This window comes from Tetrao urogallus (genome assembly GCF_951394365.1).
Source record: "Tetrao urogallus genome assembly, chromosome: 9".
In the NCBI taxonomy this organism is placed as follows: Eukaryota; Metazoa; Chordata; class Aves; order Galliformes; family Phasianidae; genus Tetrao; species Tetrao urogallus.
This window is the reverse complement of record NC_136822.1, coordinates 19279632-19285631: the sequence shown is the minus strand read 5'-3', so window position 1 is coordinate 19285631 and position 6000 is coordinate 19279632.

Here is a 6000-nt window from a genome sequence, read left to right as displayed (position 1 = left end):
ATGTCTAAAGGTATCTTCCAGGTTTTACATCACCTGGACACCCACTGAGAGGGACTTGACAAAGTACCAACAAAACCCAGTTCCAAATGTAGTTATGCACCAGGCATTTCAGAAGGTCATGAAGTAACTTATTTGTACCAACTCAGCCAGCAAGGGAAAATATCTCATTTTAGATTCACTTAAAGCCAGACGAAGGCAAGATTATTTCAGTAACGTGCATTTCAGATCCTTTTGTGTGGTTAGTCTCACCCTTCTGATTCACCAATGCAGACAGAACTGGAATTGCAAGAAGCTGGGTAAGGTTCAGACGTGTTTATCAGATTCTCAACTTGTAATTAACGTTTACACGTCTTCATCTACTCTGATGCTGCAGAATCCCCTCAGTTGCTGCACTGCTTCTAAAGCCATTCAAAGTTTTTAAGACTGTATTTTTACAGGGAAACCACAACACGCAGGCAAATCGGTTATTAATGTACTGGTGTTACATAAATGAGTTACCAAAGAACTCTTTCATACTCTTTGAGAGGAAAAAGAGGGTCAACCTGCAGGCTGCCATTTATAGCCACCACGTAGGTAACAGCAGCACTGCAGGTCTACGCATAGAGCCCAACTGTGGTGTCTAAGCTTCCTGACGAGTAACTGATGAACAGCATCTCATTTTAAGCCCATTTTTATCTTTGACATTTTATGCAGGGAAATACCTGATCCAGTTGTGATCTCATCCTATCATCCTCCTAACAGCCTCTTTGCCACTCTTGGTGCACTTCCTTTTATCTGGTGCTTCTGGGAAGTCTGAACACCGGACTTTGAGTCAAGCAATATAACCAAACACCATTACTCTGCAGAACAGGATTACAGTTTCACTGCAAGCCTGAAAGAGGAGAAGCAATGTCAGGAAGGTGGTAAGACCTGAAACAATATGAATGATAGACAACCACTAAACTCTATACGTCACTACTTGTGTCGTGACAGCAACTAATGACTTTATACCACACAAATGTTTTATACTCCTTCAATTCTTATAGGATTATATAATATCAGTGAGAACAATGGGTAAAGTATTAACACTTGATGAGGAACTTCTGCACTGTCCTCATACCAGAGTCCCTTAAAAATCAACACTGATTTTAGTGAGCAGCTCTATCTCTTTAATGAAATTATTTGGCACTTATCAACAAAACCATCTTTACACGTTTCTCCTGATCAGCACTGGTTTGCTAAGACTACAAAACACAGAGAATACTTGAAAGGAAAGCTGGCTTTGCAGAACGTTTCACTGCTTTTTCAACCACACACTTTGCAAAAAAAAAATAAACAACTACCAGAGGATGTCAACATTCCAGCTGCTAACTACTGACCAGGTAGTGGAGGACAGCACAAGTGCTCCCACACACAGACAGGACTTCACCCACAGAACAGCTGTGTCATAAATTAGTTGTATTTGTGCTTCCAGTGCAGTTCCATTATCAGTAAGGACACCCTTCTTCAGAATCCACGGTCAACAACTTCAAGCCTCTCAACAACCCTATGTAAAAAGTGCTTTTTACACAAAACGAAAGTACCCCTTCAATATTACATTCAATTCAGATATTGCATTCAAAGCAGTATTTCTGATCACCACTCTACAAATGTACATTTGTGCTCAAGTTATAGTAAGATGGAGAAAGCTCCGAGAGCATCTATCTAGACCCTTACCTTAGATCAACGGCTGCAAAAGTCACACTGTAAGCCTACTACGTATCTCCTATCACAAGAATATTCATACCTTTGATTTTTTTTTCCTGTCCTTCGCTGTAAGAGACCAGTTAGCAATAGATATAACCTCCAAGTGGACAAGCATCTGTATAAGCATAAGGTATAACAGAGGTTACACAAACCTACACAGCAGCCTAGGGTGGGGCCTTCACTACATGTGAAAGTGCTGACCATGAGACCCAGGAAACAAGCATGACACAAAATCCTCCAGCCAACACAGCTGAGACCAAAAGTGCAAAAAGCACATTCACAAATCTATGAATGGAGAAGAAATGGCACATGAAAGAGCTCCATGTTCAGCTGTGTCCATCCCTGTTCCACCCAGCACTAACAGCAGTGTATTTAAAACAAAACACGCGAATGCGATCGTTTCTGTCCATCTCTGGTAAACTAAGTTTGGGAAAAGCTGGGAAAAAAAATAAAAGCATCCTAGAAGGATTCTTTTGCAGAGTCATTACCTAGAACAACTAGACAATTAGACTGCATCCTAGAACAACTGACAAGAATCAGAAATCTGGTTAGATAACTCTGTATCTAAATGTATGCTAACTCTCTATGCCATACTGGTAAGAGAAAATAACCCTGCAAGCTTTTATGTACATGATTTTAACATGAATAGCCACAATCAAATCAGCAGAACTACTTGTATTATAAATTATCTGCTTATTTATTTGTAAAACTCAGACTCACAGCTCAGCTGTCACTGCATTCTTTGATGGCCTAGAGCTATACAGTTGTTAACGTACAAGAAACCTCTTAATCTTTTATTGAGCCATAAGTTTCTGCACTGTGATTGTGATGAGAGCAGTCATCTGCATCAGGCAGCACTTGGAACAGTAAGCCATGCAGCAGCACGCTACTGAGTCTCCATACTTCAACTGCAGTTAAGCAACATCTGAACATTTCCTTACAGCCAAGATCAAGATAAAGAAGTGATCCAAGGCTATTATAAATCTGCTCAAATACTTATTTGTTCACATTTTTTTTCTCTTGTTGCCACATGTGCTGTTATGAAGGTTTCCTGTGCTATCCAAAAGGCTGGATTCTGAATTTGGCTTATTCAAGAAGTTATTAGAGGAAAAAAAAAAAAACTATGTTTGCAGAGAAGCAATGAGGAAATGGATGCTTGCAGGACGTCAGCTTGAGTAGTCATACTGACTGAAGTGTAACAAAGGTTTTATCCTCCACCTTTTCTGAAAAAATGACAAGGATTAACGAATATAATGGATTTACAACGTAGTCTGTTTAAAAACTCTCATTCTTGTGATCCAATCCAACCGAGTTTAAATTGACAAGATGATTTTTTTTTTTTATTCTCTTTATAAGCAAGGTGATAAGATCTTACAAGTATGCCAAAACGTGAGGCATGGGCCACATTTGCTGGGAGAAATTGGCAGTTCATTGGCAAGCCTCAGTAAGCAGCAGCCTTAAGCTCCCAGAGCACTCAGCCACTGGAAGTGACTGAGCTTCCTCAGCACTTTGTTCCTACTACAAAGCAGGGCTGCTGAGTGATAGGAGCCAGAGGGTGTGGGGCAATCTGCACACCCACTTCAACCATCCAGGTGCATTTCTGCAAAACACAAAATACATTTTGAATCTGAGACAAGTAATTGCTGTAATTCTATTGGAAGAAATCTTGATAGTCGGGTTCAGTTCAGTGCTCTGAGAAGGCTGCCCTGAGCTAATGCTGCACTTTCAATTACCAACTAAAGTAGGATGGAAGCTGATGGAGAAAAAGGGAAAAAGCCACCCAACACATCTCCATTTCAAGCTAAGATCCTACAGCAATCTGCATTCATTTCTACAGGAACTGAAATGTAGCAGGGATTACTGTGAGACACAGCACACAGAATCTGAACGCAGAATACAAAATCCCATGAAGTACAACAAATGAAAAGGATTTACAGCATCCACATCCGGTGTGATGGGAGCACCTTAATAAATCAATTAAAATCAGCAAGACTTGCTCTTCTGAAAGTGGGTTGAACTTCATTTGTGAGGAAAGCTATGCAAAATGGTATCACAAGCCTGGGAAAATCCCTCTGACCTAAACAGAAACAGAAGCAATTGGTGTGCAAAGTTGTTCTAGAGGAATATCGTTCCAAGTATTTTATTGCCCTTTTGAGTAAAAGTCCAAAGTTTCTGAAACAGACTTCAGTTGCACTTGAAAGTTTTTGTGCACAGTCATGATTTTTTAAAAACAGATTTTAACGGCACAGCAATACTGGCAAACTCTAACATGGGTGCTGCTCTATCAGGGTAGGTTATTACAGCTGTATCTGACTTGAAGTCCTAAGTAATGTGAAAACAGTTGAACGAAAAACCTTCCCATATGCATTAGGCCCACATCCTTAGCTGCATTCATGAATACTTAAAGCATAACTCATTATCCATGGCTCTCCCAAAACCACAGAAAACGTATTGCACCAGAAGAACCAGAGCAGGCGTGCGTTCATCATGTCTGCAATGGGCTGCTGGCATCTGTCAGCGATCAGCAAGAGTTGTGCATAAGCACTAGCTGCAGCTCTGGAAGCTGTCTCATAAAACAAAAATTAAAACAATCATGGAATTCTCATGCACATAACACTGATTAACTGCAGGTTTAAGTAAGACTCACAACATAAGTCCACATTTTTAAATATGCCTGAAGCTATTGTCAGTTCACACTGAGGGACACCTACTTTATACACCGCCAAATAACAGCACAATCAGAAGACAGGTTAAAAGTTAGCCAGTGACATTTTTATATAAAAATAATAAAACTTTTAGACAGAAGCCAAAAGATAAATATCTAAGATACCTTCAGTCTTCAATTAGCTCATTAAAACAGAACATATTCTTTAAGACTTATATTACAAATATGCTACATGATGTATCTTACAGAAATGCTACAAATGGGAACCTCCTGCCTCCATCCTTTGAGAATCTTTCAAATGAACATTGCCAAACACTGAGCCTTCACAATTAAGTTTATTTGACAACAGTAACTGAAGACAGAAAAAAACCTCAGACAAATTAGCAACTTCCCTCCAAAACAAACCCAGACATCAATTAATTCTCCAAAGCCTTCAGTGCCATTTGGATTAGGGCTCTCACCATAAATTAACATGTAACAGCAATGGGCTGTCCTAACTTGGAGTTTCAGTGGTTGATAAAAATTAATAACATCCACTATCAGAAAGCTCCAGGGGTTGTAATTAAAAGGATCAACTCTAATGTTGATCTCTGAAACACAATGGTAGGAGGTCTCCTAAAAGAATGAAAAAATATCTGATTAAAGGAAAACAAAGCACAACTTATTCTGCAATCCTGACTCTTTAAGGTCATCAGTTCCATACTACACGTACTAGTCTAACTGCCACAAACCTTCCTTTCAGCCAGTGTAAGTGCATTTACCCCTTTTGATCTAGGTCAGCAGTTCTCAAATTTTAGATCAATTTTTTTCTTTTCTTCAGGAATACTTAGGGAAATATTTAGGCAGACCCAACACACTCGTGTATTATGCATCAATTTGCATAAAATATAAAATACATAATTTGCAGACACATACACATATTCCAATATATACACAGTAATTCTGTCAGCACACACGCCCTTCCTGCCCTCTAGGAGAGCTTAGGGAGCTAGGCATGTACGTAAGGGGAGTGGAGCTGCAAGAGGAAAGGAACACAAGGTGCAAAGTTTCTCTAAGAGCTTCTTCACACAGGTAATGGGGAAGCAAAGATTGAGAAGGTGCTGCTGCCTCAGAGCCCATCTCTGAGGGTGTCAGTAAACGGGGAAACATTTGTTCCACCTAAAACACAAGAGAGTGAAGAAAGAGACACACTGATCCCACTGCCTGGGTCTGCAGCATTCAAGCAAAAATCTCCTGCCAGAAGCACAAACAAGGCCTTAGAGATTTCTTCCAGAGCTGCCTAGAAGGGGCACATTCCTCCTGCTCACCTACAGCTCTAGGCTTCTTCCACTGCCATGGCAGCTGCTCCTACACAGAGTTCCTCATCATGTTCCTTCCTCAGGCTACAGCAAGCCCAGCTCACACTAGTCAGTGGACAAAGAGGTGCTTGGAAGCTTCCAGTGAGGCAATGGGAATGCACTACAAGGAAAGACAAGTTAGAAGACGAAATGGTAACAGGCAAAAGAGGCTGTGAGCTATGCTGACCCTTCTCTCTACCTCCAGTCTTCAGGGTAGACTTCTCTCAGCATAAGTTGCAGCCTGAACTAACTAAACCACTCATGTCTAGGCAC